The sequence below is a fragment of the Falco peregrinus genome, chromosome 5 (genome assembly GCF_023634155.1).
Source record: "Falco peregrinus isolate bFalPer1 chromosome 5, bFalPer1.pri, whole genome shotgun sequence".
Classification (NCBI taxonomy): domain Eukaryota; kingdom Metazoa; phylum Chordata; class Aves; order Falconiformes; family Falconidae; genus Falco; species Falco peregrinus.
Window position 1 is genome coordinate 5,174,859 of NC_073725.1, and position 15,453 is coordinate 5,190,311.

Here is a 15,453-nt window from a genome sequence, read left to right on the forward strand (position 1 = left end):
TGTATTTCCAGAATGGGGACAACATATTGCATCAATGTCTAGTTCCACAGTTTAACTATTTTAATTAAGAGGGAAGTGTACACTGCTGTAAGGAACTCAGCCCACGTACCGCTGTGCAAGGTTTTTTCCTTACTGTTGCCTTTCTGGTACAAAGCCTTTGTTCCTTTAAAGTGATGCTACTAACAGTGATCATAACACTGGAATCTTCCTGTGATAACTCAAAAATAACAGTTCTAGCTAAAGCAAGGCTGTTCAGTCAAGCCATCCAAACCAGGCAGCCCAACAGTTTAATTGACCCTTTTTGATCATGACCACCTGACTCCCAGGTTGGCAGAGAGATGTGTGACGGAGTGGCACTGGCAGCTTAACCCAAACACTCCTGCTGCCTAGATAACAAAAAGCCATCTCATTAAGTTCATGACAGCAACTGCAGCATATCCAGAATTGTTTTCCTCCGTGGCCGAATTTTGTAGCAAATCTCTCCCCTACTAAAGCCTTCACTTGGTTCCTGGGTAGTAAACCAGCATGCTTTAGAAGTGGCAATAAAAAGATGAGATGAGCATAAACACTGTGTTCCAGACCTCCAAACTAGGTGCCAGTCCAGATGAAATATGAAGCTGTCTACGGCTTAAGCAGACAGAGTTTTCCAGGGAAGGCTGAGAGGGATCAAGTAGCTGAGGAGCCAGACCCATCCGCTGCCGGAGGTATGCTGGCTCCTTCCAGCCGAACTGGGGACCGAGACACAGGTCAACACTGCCCCAGATGCCTGTGGTAGCTGATCAGCACCAGCATGCTGCCAAGGCACAGCCTGGGCTCTTCTCTGGGAAAAGGTGGGCATCGACATCGGGAGGCAGAGCGAACTGCACTGGGATTTACTTTGACAACGTGTTGTCCCAACAGGAAAAGAAAACAATGTAATTTAGATGCTGTCAGGACAGAATGTCACCTTTAAAGAAACGGAGATCTAATTATCAAGATATCGTTTGGAAGACCTGGTATGGAATAATTCACAGACACAGTGAAGAATTAAACCCTTTCAAAGCCATGTAAAAGTATTTTTCCTCTATTTCTAATACTTGCGATTTTCAGCTAGGTTAAATGCATCAAGCTTAATCATTGAGCATTTAAAAACACACTACATAATGCTTTTAGGCTTGGTGTAAAGTGTTATTACATGCTAAGATGCTAAGGGCTACTTTCACCTCAGTGTTCTGATTCATTAAATGACTACAGTTCTGTGGTGCCATCCTTGAATGATAAGGCATATCTGTGAAATGCAGCTAGAATTCACAGGATAACACCTATATGATTAGGATAATTTGAAAAGCACAAGAACTAAGAACCAGAAAGAAGACCCATCAAGTTCATGTCAGGCTATTACAACAGGACTTGTTCTGTTAAATAACAAAGTTGCTTTTTTAAACTCTTGCAGTTCACTTTTATAGTGGGGAACTCAAGAGCGAAGGTATTACCGGGAATCACTAAGCTGGCCTGAATAGCTGCCTTAAAGCCTCATCAAATGGAGCATGAGACTCGGGTTCCAAAAATACATCCGTCATTTTATAGTAAAAAGAAATTTCCATCTGGAAAGGAGCTTTCACAATTCACTGAAAATACGGAAATGGAAGATCCTGTTCCAGAAATTTTCACCATCCTTAATTTCTTCCCTTTTTCTGGACAAATGATTTTTGCACATTTGGACAATGGTTAGGACAGGCAGTCAGATTCGTGCATACTTATTAAACAAAGTGCTAAACAGCTTCACGGTTAATCCTTTGCTGGTTGCTACAAATAAAGGTAACTGCAATGCCGGAAAATTACAGTTAAGAAAGGCAACTGTGTACCCTGGTCCTGCTTAGTTTAAACTCTCATCTTTTCTCTGGGCCAAATCCCAAAATCCTTTTATGCAGTTTTTTATTTCTGCAAACTTCCTTTATCTTCTAGCTTAAATTCAGTGCATGCAACATAACGGCTGCTGAGATGGAGTTATGGGGCATGCTGGGAAAGGAACTCTGAGCTAGCAGTAATTTGCATGTTTAATTAACTATATAATCAGGACACTTGGGCAAGGCGCTTTTTTCCAAGGAAACATTCTTCACCTGGATATGTGCCATTGTCAAACCCAGAAACTTCTTGTGGAAATGTATGTGCCTCCTGAGTCTGGAGTGGAAACTTCTGCCTCAAAGCAGAGAGCAGGACACATTCTCCTCCCACCAGGCGCCCGCAGGCATCCGCAGCTGCATCTTTTGCCTTCAGATGGAGGAGTCTCCCCACCAGTCCCTTCCACGGTGGAGCCATGTCCACTTCTTCTGCCCTTGTCCACATGAAGGGGACAGTTAGCTTACTGGGAGAGCTTCTCCCACTCGGTGATCAGTACACGAACCTACAAATCAAATGCTTGGGAAGCAGGTTCCAGTCTGAATCAGGTACTTTGGGGGTGTGAATGCAAATCTCTCATGGTCCAGATGGCAGCACTGGACTTTTGGCTACTGGGGCATGCCCTGTTTGGGGAAACCATCCCCACTCCCTCCCCTTTCTGATGACCAGGAGAGGATCAGGCTCTTCTGTGGAACAGCCCAGCCATGTGTGCAAGTTCTTCCCCCCACGAAATTCGGAGCTAAAAAGCCCAGGCTAAAGTATTCTTATTCCTCCTAAGACAACAGCAGATTAAATGGGATGAACTGATCGGCTGTACTTCTTGTAAAGTTATCCCCAGAGATAAATGTACAATGTTGTTACGGAGGCTGTGGTGGTGTCTGCAGCGTAACTAAGGCTGACAGACTGCTTGCATGTGGGTGGCTGTCTTCTTTCCAGCTGTGACCAGCTGAATTATATCACCTGTCCCACTTGATATATTAGGATATGCCCAAACTCAAGATGCATGTTGCTGCAATAGGGAAATTAATGTCCACCACTGGAGGCAATTAATAATGATTAGGAGCAAAACAGCAGGGTTAAATCTGTGCATTTAACAAAGTGTTCATACAGCTTTTTTATATTATACTTCAGCCACCGGGTTCTGTCAAATTTCTGCTCCTTTTTGGGGGGACTAGGACAACCTTATCTTAATTAATGTGTAAACTTAGTTGAAATGTCAAAGTTGTTTCAGCGAGACATGTTTATTCATTACTTAATTCCAGCTTCAGCCCCAGTAGAGGAAAGCATCAAACATGTCCATGTGAAGGAACCTATAGAGAAAAATGTTAACATCCATTTCTGTGTCCATTTTCATTCAGAACAGCACAGCTCTAGGTATCCGTGTTTGAAGTTGCTACATCTCTTTGATTTCTGGACTCCTCAGCTAGTACACCAAAAAGCAGCAGCAAATTGGCACATGGAAAATTTGCAATGCTCAGTTTAGTGCAAATCCTTAATTACCATAGAAAATGGTGAGTGATGGGTTATTAATTTCTCTTTTGTGGCCAAAACGTGATTTCATATATGAATATTGGGCATCTAATAGAAACAGGATGCTCTTGCATATTTTATACCTCCAGGATACAGGAAGGCTTGTGGTATGCAGTGCTTTTTGAATCTCTGTAAGACAGCACACAGTCCTGCCAACGCCAGGCATTCCAAAACTGATGATTAAGATTTCTAAAGTCAAGAATTTCCTTTTATGCAGTGTTAATAATAGTGAGATTCACTAATACTCCCAAGATTTACAGCATCCATATGTAGTCACAGTTCTTTTATCTGCCTTTTGATTTTTTATTGCCTTTTTGACATTTTCACACCTTTCCTTGAAACTATAAGGACTTAAATCTTTGTGTGGAGAAATCTACAAACTAAAGAAGACTACAAGACTAAGAAAAACATGAGGATTGCAATAAACTAGGGAGAGTCTGCAATGGGGTGTATGACAGCAGGTAAAGGACTTCATTAACCTCAAGATCTACCTCAAGTCAACTTTATCCCTTTGTTGCATTAGGCAACAGTTTCCATCATCACTGAGGGACAAAGATCACAGATTTCACCAAACCCAAGAGCCACCCTGGGCAGTCAGGATGGGATAGGGACAACAATGGGGAACCACATGCAAAAAATATTCCTGATTATTCACATTTTCCATGTCAGCTGTATCTTTCCGAGTTTCATATGTGATAAGAAGGGTTCTGGGACTAATTCTCCATTTTCATGCCTGTGAGCTATGGTTAGGTCATTTGCAGAATCCCTAAAAGTTTGCCTTCAGCCACATGCTCTGTAACTTCAGGCTCAGTATAAAGATAATGCAGAAACAGTCTTCCAAATGGCAACTTTACAAGTTCAGTACTGATAAGTCTCACAAGTCCTGCATGTTCATCATATGCACACTGTCCAACTTAGGTTCTGCATGCGAATGAAAATACAGAAATTCTTTTATTACTTGTAAATAGAGGCTCGTCTGGAAGTATAAGACTTTCACTAGCCTTAAAAGTGCCTTCAGCCACAACCTAATGGTTGGTAGGAAAACCACTTTGTAACTGTGAGATGTCAGATTTTGGGGGAGGTTTGGCATGCTTTGCTTGTTTTCACAGTGGATCAGCACAATGTTATTTAACTGACATTCGGTCCTGAATACAGAATTGTCAGACTTCACTTGCCGGGAAAAATGTACTTCTTTGGTGTTTATGATGATGAGCAAAAGAAGCCATACAAAATTCATTTCACTGAAACTAATAAAATAGTAAAGGAGGAGAGATAACCTGTCAGATTACTTGAAACATATCCATTTCTGGGATAGTAATAAAAAAATGGAAGTAAAAATAGAAAAGGAGACCAATAGGCCATGCCAAATGAGCTAGGCAGACAGCAGAAGTGCTTAGCAGACATGACACCGCTCTCATCAACTTGGCCCGAGAGGAGTATTTGCTATTAGATGTAGACTCCTGCATAAAACATGGTGGTAAAGATTACTCTGAACTGGCTCCTTCTTGTGAAGAGGGAATGGTACTGACAAGACAAATGGGGCTATATCTATTATTTCAAGACCAAGAAGAGAGATTTTGAAGAGATGAGATACTGACCCAAGACATTTCCTCTCCTGTGAGCAGCAGGATTGTCATCAAGGCTTCCACATTCAAGCTGTTGTTGCCTGCACAGAAAAGTGATTATTTTTAATGACTACGGCAATATTAATTGAAGAAGAAATCTACTCTGGACAGTGTGCTAGTTTTGAAGAAAGTAACTGATGATAGATAGGAGCCAAAAAAAAAAAAAAAGAAATTCAGGAAGATAAATACATCTTTCAACTGTATGGAAGGAAATCTTGAATTGCTTCAAGTATTCTAACCTAGTTATCTGTACCTAAAAGTCTAGGCTTTGACATACAGGGCAAAACAACCAAATTGTATAAATCCTAGCAAGGTTCCATGATAATAATGATAATAAAAATAAAAATAATAATGAATTTAAATCTTCTTGAGGCAAATTGATCTCAGAGTAGACCTGCTTTTTGTGACAGCTATCACCATGAATCCATGGGTTACCTACTTTGTCCCAAGATCTGTATTCTTCATTTGCCGAATTAGTCTTCAGTATACAAAATGAGAGCGTAGGCAGGTAGCTTTTCTATCTGAAAGTTAATTTTCTCTGCTATTATTATTTTGACTTAGTTGACTTTCAGCAATTATTTATGCAGACCTATCTCTCTAACCTAATCAGTTCCAACACATTTTTCTGCAGTACTCAACCTTGGGTGGCAGGAGAAAAGCTATTATTTTAGATGTTGCTTTATTGGATGACAATAACAAGCGTATAGGGAATAATTGCTTAATCTTGTTGTTGGTTTTAAGATATGAACTGTATCAGGCTGGGCTGGACCAAGGAAAGGAGCAGACATCTGTTCACAGATCCTCGGGCTATATTTGCTTGATCTTTCTTTATCACAGTGCCTTGATCTAAGAACAAGGATTGCTGTGTGCAGCTGGAGGATGGGAACACTGTGATGTTTTTTACTTTGTCCATTGATCTGAGCGCTGCTGTACATGAATCTGAAGGGTTCCGGTGTGCCTCACAAATCCCAGTGAAATCGACTCTCATTTATTCTGTTATTTAGCTATTTATCGTTACCCTTTTCTTTCCCCGTGGGCCTGAACATGACACATAGGTTCACACAAGCATTTTTCAAACACTGTGCTTCCATAGCTGGGTTAATAAAGAGATGGCCAGCTAGTAGCTTGCTTTTAGATGATATTTTTTTTCCAAAAATAGAATTGTGCCAGATGTTTTTTAGAAAGGTGGTACAACAGACTGAGAGTAATTCCCGTTTGTGCAAGGGGACATTGGAATTCATTATTACTGGGCACTAAATGTTCAAATGCTTTTCTAAGGTCCTTAAATCTATTTCATTTCCGTGTTGACAGAGATATTAGACAGCTGTTGGAAAATCTGTCCCTTCTTTCAGTGCTACAACAAGAAAGCTTTCCGTTTAACTGCCAGGGGTCAATAAAGCTCTTTAATGTACAAATCAGCGTTGAGTGAAGTATAGGAAAGTATAAGAAAGAATTCTTTCGCTTTGTTTTTTGTGTGAAATTTTGTCGGCTCTTCCAGCTTACCAGTGTCACTCCTGAATGTGTTCGTGATGGACTGGAGGGCTGAAGCACATTTTCTGAATAGTCGCCCCAAGGGCTGGGATGCAGTGGGCACATTGGTGGCAGATGTAGTGGGGTCAGCAAGAAATTTTGCTCCCTGCAGGCTTTCCAGCCTGGAAAGGGAAAGTCTCCTCACTTGCCCAAGGGTAGGACGAGACTGCTTGACCCTGCCCTGCCCAGCCACACTTTGGGGACTGAGCAACTGCAGTGCGGGGTGGTTTTTTTCTTGAACTGATTTGAGGTCTCATGCTTTTTCATGGTGTGAACAGCATCCTAGCAGAGATTGCCTTGTGGCCATCTCCTCTCTTGCTTGCAATCAAGCAACATCACTATGGAAACTGCTTGCACGGAAGAATAACATTAGGGAAGGCAGTCTGTGTTGTTAGCTCTCTTTAATGCAATATGTGTCTTAGTCTTTCCTCCCAAAAGTGGAATTAGTGTCTGGCTTTGCTCTTTATGGGAGCTCTCCCATCCCAGCTGTTTTGCTTCCCCACTTCCCCAGGCCATTCTTTCCTGACACCTGATTTTTCTTTCTCCTCAGTCTGCTCTCTGAGAGCTTGCATCCTTGCTCCCTGGGCACTTTATGTTGCCAGTTCTGCTCTCCCTGGCTGCTCCTGCTCCTCTCCTGCTTGCAAGCTGTGCTGACATGATCCAGGCACACTGGTGGCTTTGCCTTTAATAAAAGCAGCTCTCCTTTCCTTTTCTTCTTACGGCACAGAAGAATGCCCAAGTGGGGCATCTCAGTGACACCCTCCACCTTCTTCCCAGCTGCTTCATCACAATTTTGAGGTCTTCTCAAGAACGCGGTGTCCAGATGACTACCAGAGTGGCTGCAGAGAAGAAGGGCGTGGCTTCACCTGAGCTTTGAGGCCAGCTTTCATCAGGGAGTTGTGACCAGGAGACATCTGGGGTTCCTGCCTCTCAGGGCATGTTGCTTTTGCTGTAGGGAAGCATTATTGCAGGTATACACCTGGCTGTCACAGGACATCGCTAAGATTGTTTCCTGTGAGACACAGTTCTCATACAACATTCAGCACGCCAGCACCTGAGGGGGTTTTCTATCTTCATTTACCAGTTGATGCTTAAATTATTTATATTTTTTTCACATTCCCCACATCAAAGGCTGGAAGTAGAGCTTTTTACACTACTCAGTGGCCTTCTTCAGATGTGATAGCGTATTGTGAGTCCTTTTAAAGTAATTTAACACTGCAGCCCCCTAACTTTCTGGGAAAACAAGCAATAATTCAGAAATACATGGCTGAAAAACTATGTGCATGGTGGTGACTACCAAGTAATAGAGGACTGACTGGGTGCTCTTCCAACCTTCAGTTTTCAGCCATCCCATGACATAGATCCAAGCCTCCATAAAGTGCTGTGTCCCTGGTCAGCTATTTGTAAAGTATGTATAACGCCCCATTCTTAAAAGAGGAATGAGAGGTTGTACAGTTCCAGTCTCTATGGATGCAGGGATGTACATCACATCAGCACAAACTATTATTATAACTAATAAATGTTAAATTCTGTCTTTTTTTTGACAGTTGATTTCATGAGTTCATATTTTCAACAGAACTTATAGGAGTATTTTAGAACAATTTTCCAATGTGATGTTTGGCCATCAAAATCAGCAATCTAAAACAGCATGCAAGAAGGAAGAAATATTTTCTGCTGATGCAGGCAATGGGCACACTAGCACTCTGACATGAGTGTAAATGCTTTGCAATTGTTTGCTATTAAAGTTTTAGAATCGATTCTCCAGTAGCTTTAGATACTTGGGTAAAACCTTATAATAGGCTGGGCAATCATTTTAGCTTTTATAACATAATGTGAATTCAGACACATGGTTATGCAAAAATCTTTCCCACTTGCATACCTCTTACACAGATTACAAAGGGAATGTGTTATAGACAATAAAATCTAGGGCGGGGGGTGTGGGGGTGTGTGGCAGAATTGTCATCCCTTTTCTCCAATGCCATTAAGCACAGAGACAGTGACACTGGCCATTGCCTTGTAAAGGAAAAACAAGTTTACAGTTCCTCATTTCCCATGGCAAACAGATTGCTTATTTTAATTTTGAAAATAAAACGACGGAGGCGATGTGGGTCTGTAAATAAGAGTGTGCATCTCAATTTTCTGCAAATGCTTAAGTGGTTTACATCTGTTTCCTCCCAGTTGTATTTCTCAAACATGAATTTCCATTTTAAAAAGAGTCATAAAATCACTACTGTTTCTCTGTGGATCTATTAGCAATAAAATAGCCTACAGAGGTTTGCACAGCCATGGAAAATGTACAGTGATAATAGGCTGTCCTGCTGTTACATGGCTTATGCAAACTTTACATTCATCACTGCAGAACCATCTATCCGCAGGGTTGGAGTACAGCAAACAACTGAATAAAAAAGACCAAAAGAAGGAAGATGATACAGGAAGCTCTATATACACATCATTAATCAGACATGATGAATTCTCAAACTTGAATATATGTTTTCTCAGAGCCAACCAAGAGAAAAACAATGCTGATCACAATCTGAAATGTAAAACTTTACATAAAATTAATCTCCTGCAAACTGATACTGCACTAAAGGACAGAAAGACAAAGAGAAAGAGAGAGGGAGAGAACTTATTTTCAAATCTGTCTGTTAGCTTTCATTTCCGGCACTCCTGCTACCCAAAGACTAGCACCTTGTGGAAGAAAACTTGCAGGCTGGTACTGGAGCCACTCAGTAATTAGTGCAAGTCAAACTGTCAGGGGTGTGAAAGGGCAGGAACTGCAGACAGACCCAGGAGGACCTCTAAGCCATCCACCAGGATCAGAGACACCCCTTTCCATTAGCCAGCCATGAAGCCAGCACCGTCCCAGTTTGACATTTACAGCCAGCTTAACTTCAGCAGAAAAGGGTCCCTGGTCACCTAAGTTCAGAAACAAGCTAGAACCAGCAACACCAGAGTTATAGCTGGAAGTCTTCAGAGATTTTTCACCACAGGCAGAAGCTCAAGATGTTTTTAATTTTTGTGTGGCCCTGGGTGGCCTGGAGGGTTTCCCAAGGCAGCTGGGAGCACACAGTAACCCCTAGCATCCAGACCACATTGCCCATTTCCTAGCTATGCCTCCTGCCAGTGGTGACCAAGGAGGATGGCTGGAGAACCCTCAAGCCGACTCTTTACCAATTCTGGAGGCTTTAGTATCTTCCACAGGAAAGGTGGGCTACAGCTCCTACAGAAGAAGCACACGTAGATTAATCTCCCCCAAGAAAGCCTCATTGGATTGCTCCTCGTTTGCCTGTCTACTGTAAATTTTTATCAGATGAAAACAGCTGACTGCTCTTTGTAGATGGCAGAGGGTGACAGTGGATGCTCCTTAGCTAAAGGGTAATTGGAATCAGAGAAGGAAAAGGGGAAGAGAGGACACAGAAAAGGGGAAGAAATGTGGTTTCTAGAGGGGTTGGGAAGACTGGTGAGAAATAAAGCCTCTCCCCATTTGGATGGATTCCTGCCATTATTCCAGCTGCTAGCTTCACAGCATGAAAGCCAGAAAAGCACCCAGTCCAGACACACAACATTAATCTGGTTGCCTAAACAGACTAAAAGGGTGAATGAAGAGAAATTATTCCTCAAAAGAAATGCAAGACATATATGAGCTCAGAAGAGCAACAACTTTTTGTACATTACTTTGGAGTCAAAAGCAAATTGTCAAAAGTTTCTTGTTGAAGTTCTGGTGCTACCTTTTGTATAAATGTGTCATCTTTTTCTTTCATCAGGGATCTTATGGGAAGCATGACAGCAGCCTTTATTGCTTGTAAATGGCATACTGAAAAACATAGGGCAGATTCATTGCTGGTGGATTTGTAGTTTTGTTAAAGTAGCTCTGTGGATGAATTTGGTCCTTTGAGACCTTCTCAGCACATTGGTGTTTCTAGCTGAAGGTAAGCATAGTGGGAAATCTCCATCTTGTGAGCAGGAGCTTGGCTGTTGACTCTTTTAAGACAGATGCGTAAGTCTCAGTTATGATAAAATACTTCCATATTTCAAGTTCAGTGAAATATCCTCAGTCAAAAAGCTCCATCACACTGGAAGAAACTACTTTTCTCTGTCCTCCTAGATGATACACTGGCATTTTTTGTGTGGCTTTAGCTGTCTTGAAGGAGTTTTTCTTCAGTTAGCTCTTCTGTGGGGCCAATGCACAATCTGGTAGCTTCATTACTTTTGAATATAATTATTGCCCAATGATTTTTAGAGGCAGAGCTAATGAGTGCTGCAGTGTGTATTCAACAGAGAGGCCATCGTCTCTCTGAATCTGTATAAAACCCCTACTTTCATTCAACACTGTGAATCACTTAGTGGAGCCCACATTTACCCCTGCTCCAGGACTAACACTAACGTTCCAGAAGCTGAAGGGAATCATAGTCTGTGTGTTTATGTTATCCACGGAATTTTTCATATTCTCAGGAAGCATGAGGAATCACTTGCTTATGGGAGCTTTCCTTGATGCAAGCAAAATTGCAGCTGCACCGTGGCACTGCAGTCACGGAGCCTGGAGAGAGGCTGGATTTCAGGTCCTGGCTCTTTTGCTTTATGAGCAGATGCCATGAAATCTGCAGAAAATTATTTCCCTGTCTGTTGTTTTGATGCACCAGGAAAGGTGCCTTGTTTCAGTAAGCTGAGCAGTTTTAGCTCTGTATGGACCATGCAGACAAAAGATTGCTGACATGAGTAGGGGCTGTGAAGCACCCCACCACGATGGCGCTACGGCAGTCCTGACAGTGGTAAATGCTTGAGATGACCTTCCTGTGCATGACTTGGAGGCTATTTTTGTTCTGGTAAAGAAGGTTTAACACCTGAAATTATCATAAGAACTCTTTCTAAGGCTGGCCACCAAAAAAACAGTATTCTGGAAGACCTAACTAGAAAAGCAGTGTCTGACATCCTGAGTCAAGAAAAATATGGTAGCATGACTGTGTCAACAAAACATTAGCAAGTTTACAGGACAGTGTTGTTAGTTATTCTGTGCCTGGTGGTTTTCAATGTTGAACAAACGGTAATGAACAAGCATTTAGCAAACATTTAAGGAGCACAGGACTGGTTTTCAGGTGAAAAAAAGAGAGTTATGATCTTGGGCAACAGGATTTTTACCATCAATTGGCTTAAGTTTCCAGGCTTAACTGTCATAAATTAAGACTCCCATAATATTGGATTAGGGACGTTAATACAATTGTCACAGTCAAACTCCAACTCAGCTTTCGGTAATAACCTCTTCCCTGCCTAACATCCTTTTGCAGTTTCAGCTGGGTGAAAGACTGCACTCCTTCCATTTCAAGCTTTTCTGTGCATGGGCAGATTTGCACAGCTGAGTCCAGAGGTGGCTGCAGTTTGCGGGTGGGCAAAACAATTCACAGCATGCCAGGGTTTGCTGATCCCTGGGTGGGGAAGAGACCTTTTGCACAACGTTCCATAGGTGCTAGGCAAGAGGCAGAAAGAAGAGGAGTGGTCAGCTGTAGGAAACCCTACTTACTGATAACTGCCTGGGTTTTCATTTGTAACTAGCCTGAAAAGCTGATCCCATGGTCCAAAGCTAACAGATAAAGGGCCAAGATAAAAGTTAAATAACTACAGTCTGTTAAGCAGCACAAATTTTGGAAAGCAGAGGTGGACTGTGCAGTGTCTGAGGCTGAGAATGAGGGCTGCAGAGTTGCCCAGGTGAAGAGGAGCTCATCCAAAGGATGCTCTGTTGGTTTCGGCTTGGCAGAAGCTGTGCTGCCAACTTGAGTCACCCAAACACCCCTGCCAGCCCCTGCCAGGAGCAGCTCACCTCCTGGGACCAGCTGACTGGGTAAAAAGACCAGCCTGAGCTGTTAAGGTGGGTCTGGCTACAGAAAGGCCTTGTGGAGAGTCATCCTCCACCACACAGGTGACGAGGAGCCAGTGGGTGGGCATCGCATGTGGAGGACCACCAATTAGAGATATGAGATATACAATGAGTGACCAGACCCTGAAACCAGGCAACTCTAAATGACATCATTTTTTGATTGTTTTTAATTGTTCCAGTTTTCAAGCTGATGGGGAGGTTAGAAGCTGACATTGATCAAATCTCCTGCTTTTTAAGGCCATCTCAAAGCAAACTTTTAGGAGGCCTGCAGAAGAAAGGAAAATCCTGGCTAAAACACCTTCTTAAGAATCATGTTAAACAGCAAAAATCTCTTACTGTTACACAACCTAGTTATAAAACTAAAACCCAATGAACTCCTGCAGCTCCTACTGACAGCAGCTCCATAACATCGTCACTGATATGAACCTTAGGACAATGCTCTCCCGTTGCTGCCACTCCATAAATAATAATCCTACCCATTACTAAAACCTGAAAAAACTCCAAGAAGCGAAATGTCATGTGCCTGAATATAATGATATTACCCATCTGAAAGCCAATGCTCCTATTCTTTTTCCTCGTACTGCACAGTATATTGGAAAAAACAGTATACACTGTAAGTGAGGATACCTATAATTATTTTTTTCTCCAGGAATCCTCACACTTTCTAGACTTACTGAATGCCATAGAGGGAAGGAACAAGTTTAAAAAACAATTAGTAGGACATGCGGTGCTCATTCTTGGCTGAAACTGCACATTCTCATCTGCCTGAAAATACTCAGCAGTCGTTCATGAAAAATGTTTTTGAACTAATGAGCTATATTTGCATTCCCCTTAGAACGGATTCAGAATTTTTCATCTACACTGCACCATGAAAAATGAATGTGTTTTTCACAGAGGTAATTTGAACATAAACCACAGCATCAATGGGAAGACAACCTTTGCAGAAACTTTTTAACTTAGCACATTCCATTTGTTTTCGCTGGGGAAGGTCAAACTTATGTGAAAGATGTAAATTTCATGCACAAACCTAGATGCTGATGAGATTTGTTTTTGTAGATAATCTGCAGCAGAGAAATTTTTCATAATGTCACTGCAAAATAAATTAAAATGTTCATCTTCATATGGCTGGTTCCATTGCATTAAAATAAATGTTGCAAGCTCATTTAATTAGTATAGTTAGGAATGTCTCTTCCCTGCTTCACTGACTCTCCAAATCACAAGTTAATTTGTCAAAATCAGACCATTGTTTTTCTTTCATTCTTCATTACTGAAAAGACAGCCCCATTTAAATAAATGTTTATGCTACAGAGAGCAGAGCAGTGAACAACCCCAAATATTTTTCTAAGCCCATGTTGGAAAAGTTTTGAGTGCAAAGAGCTAGAGCGCTTTTGTGTGTGTGTGTGTGTGCGGGTGCATGTGTGTGTGTTGTTATTGGATATTTGACTAGCTGGAAAGGTACAAAATTGAGCAGTCTGCTGTAACTGATGATGTAGTGCACGCCATCCCTCATGCCAGCGGCTACATGCACTTGGAAGCAGTTTTCTTCTATGTTTTCAAAGACAAATGATGACAAAAGATACAATCTCTATAAATTACCCTAATCAAATCATTCTCTTCAAGAACTCTTGGTTAATCAATTAGTCGGTGTTCGCAGTTCTTAGGAATATCACTTCAGAGCCTCCCATAGCATTGTTCTCTTCCAACAGCAAATATTTAGAGCATTTTATTAAAGAAAAAAAAAAAAAAAACAACAAATCCCAACAAATGAAAACGGCAGCATATATTGCAAATAGACAGAGAACTTCTGCAACCATATGGAGTCCATTAAAACAAAGCAAACTCTTTGGATTTACAGATCTCACTGAGGTAGCAGTTACTTGAATTTTGTTTGTTAGATTGGCTTATTTCTCATTTATACCAAGGTCTTTTTGGAGGGTACCTATTGCAAATGAATGGAAAAGACCACTTGACCATCATTTGAGCCCCGTACTAATGTGCTGTTACACTGAATGAAGCAGGTACTGGCACATGCTGCAGTGCTATTATTTATCCTTCTCCAAGAGGTTTTCAACCTGCACAGAAAAAGCTTTTATTACATCTCACCGTTATCTTCCTTCTAACTGAGAACAAAGCAGTTAGAAGAGTCCTGTGATTTTCCTTATCAGGAGGCTTTTGGCTTTATCTTGCATTGGGTTTGGGATTTTTCTGTGCTAGAGTGAGGGGTTTTGCTGTTTTGCCCCTTATTTTCTTTGTGTGAGTTGTCTGGAAAAGGGCAAATGAGGGCACGAAAGAACATTCTCCCCACTAGGTTCCTTGGCTTGCCAGTATTTTAAAATGTCTTTCAATATCTGTATCTAACATGGATTTTATGATACTGTGAGAGAGAATCAACCCTATTTTCATTTTCAAGAGCTTCAGGATGAACTTTGTTTCATTAATAAGTCATGTCATTAACAGGGAAATTTAATTGCAGCGATACTTCATGAATTCACAGTAAAAGCATGCTATATATTAATGGTTAATACATATATTAATGGCATAGTGACTTCCAGACATAGTAACTCTTGTGAACTGTGGAAAATTGACATGTGCAGCTGCTAGGAAAATACCTCCAAGATCACCAGAGTGGCTGAAAAGAGAGTGATATATTAAGAGGACTTGTTCAAAGAAAGCCAGGACCTGGAAACATCTTTCAAGGGACATTGGTGATGCCATTTTCTGACATGATCTCTACTTCGCCTTCCTATTTGCATCTGTAGCAGGCATAAGCATCTTAGAATAGGAAGAGCAGCTTTGGGTATCCCAGGCTTCTTCAGGCCACAGGTCATGTCCCAGGGCTGGATTAGCTGTGTAGCAGGACAGCTTTGCCCAATGTCCAAGAGGAGAGAAGAGGGCTCTGTCATGCCCCAGGGCTGGGACACGTCTCTTCCCATAATGGCCTTCCCTCTTTTGAGACAGACTGGAGATCTCACTAGAATTAGATTGCAGAAATCCCCACGTGGATCCAACTACCTGAGGATC